General features: G+C 65.5%; 1 long non-coding RNA gene across 1 annotated transcript in view; it reads left to right on the top strand.

The window, feature by feature from the left end:
• Window positions 1–228, top strand: part of LOC106725812 — a 440-nt gene extending 212 nt beyond the window's left edge. The window contains exons 3-4 of the long non-coding RNA XR_001361795.1: window positions 14–33; window positions 134–228. This is a non-coding gene — a long non-coding RNA (uncharacterized LOC106725812). The remainder of the gene's footprint in view (window positions 1–13; window positions 34–133) is intronic.
• The last annotated feature ends 867 nt before the right edge of the window (window positions 229–1,095 follow it).

Genomic DNA, 1,095 nt, shown 5'->3' with positions numbered 1-1,095 from the left:
CGGCCCCGGTGAGGCTGAGACGGCCCCGGTGAGGTTGAATTGGCCCCAGTGAGTTCGAGACGGCATCAGTGAGGTCGAGACGGCCCCAGTGAGGTCGCAACGGCCCCGGTGAGGTTGCGACTGCCCCGGTGAGGTTGCAACTGCCCCGGTGAGGATGAAACGGCCCCGGTGAGGCTGAGACGGCCCCAATGAGGCTGACACGGCCCCAGTGAGGTTGAATCTGCCCCGGTGAGGCTGTGACGGCCCCGGTGAGGCTGAGACGGCCCCGGTGAGGCTGAGACGGCCCCGGTGAGGCTGAGACGGCCCCGGTGAGGCTGAGACGGCCCCGGTGAGGCTGAGACGGCCCCGGTGAGGCTGAGACGGCCCCGGTGAGGCTGAGACGGCCCCGGTGAGGCTGAGACGGCCCCGGTGAGGCTGAGACGGCCCCGGTGAGGCTGAGACGGCCCCGGTGAGGCTGAGACGGCCCCGGTGAGGCTGAGACGGCCCCGGTGAGGCTGAGACGGCCCCGGTGAGGCTGAGACGGCCCCGGTGAGGCTGAGACGGCCCCGGTGAGGCTGAGACGGCCCCGGTGAGGCTGAGACGGCCCCGGTGAGGCTGAGACGGCCCCGGTGAGGCTGAGACGGCCCCAATGAGGCTGACACGGCCCCAGTGAGGTTGAAACGGCCCCTGTGAGGTTGAGGCGGACCCTGTGAAGCTGAGGTGGCCCCGGTGAGGTTGAATTGGCCCCGGTGAGTTCGAGACGGCACCAGTGAGGTCGAAATGACACTGGTGAGGTCAAGGCGGCCCTGGTGAGCTTGCAACAGCCCTGGTGAGCTTGCAATGGCCCCAGTGAAGGTGAAACAGCCCTGGTGAGGTTGAAACGGCCCCTGTGAGGCTGAGACAGCCCCTGTGAGGCTGAGACAGCCCTTGTGAGGCTGGGACGGCCCCTGTGAGACTGAGACAGCCCCTGGGAAGCTGAGAAAAATACATGATCTCACTCATTTATGGATAATAAGGGCCATTATAGACTGATGAACAAAAATGGATACAGAGGCAGAGCAGCATTGAGCAGAATGTCAAACTACAGTGGGAACCCTGTGGAGGGTTGGGGAGGGG

Source organism: Myotis brandtii, unplaced genomic scaffold (assembly GCF_000412655.1).
Source record: "Myotis brandtii unplaced genomic scaffold, ASM41265v1 scaffold190, whole genome shotgun sequence".
In the NCBI taxonomy this organism is placed as follows: domain Eukaryota; kingdom Metazoa; phylum Chordata; class Mammalia; order Chiroptera; family Vespertilionidae; genus Myotis; species Myotis brandtii.
This window is presented reverse-complemented; position numbering and strand designations above follow the sequence as displayed.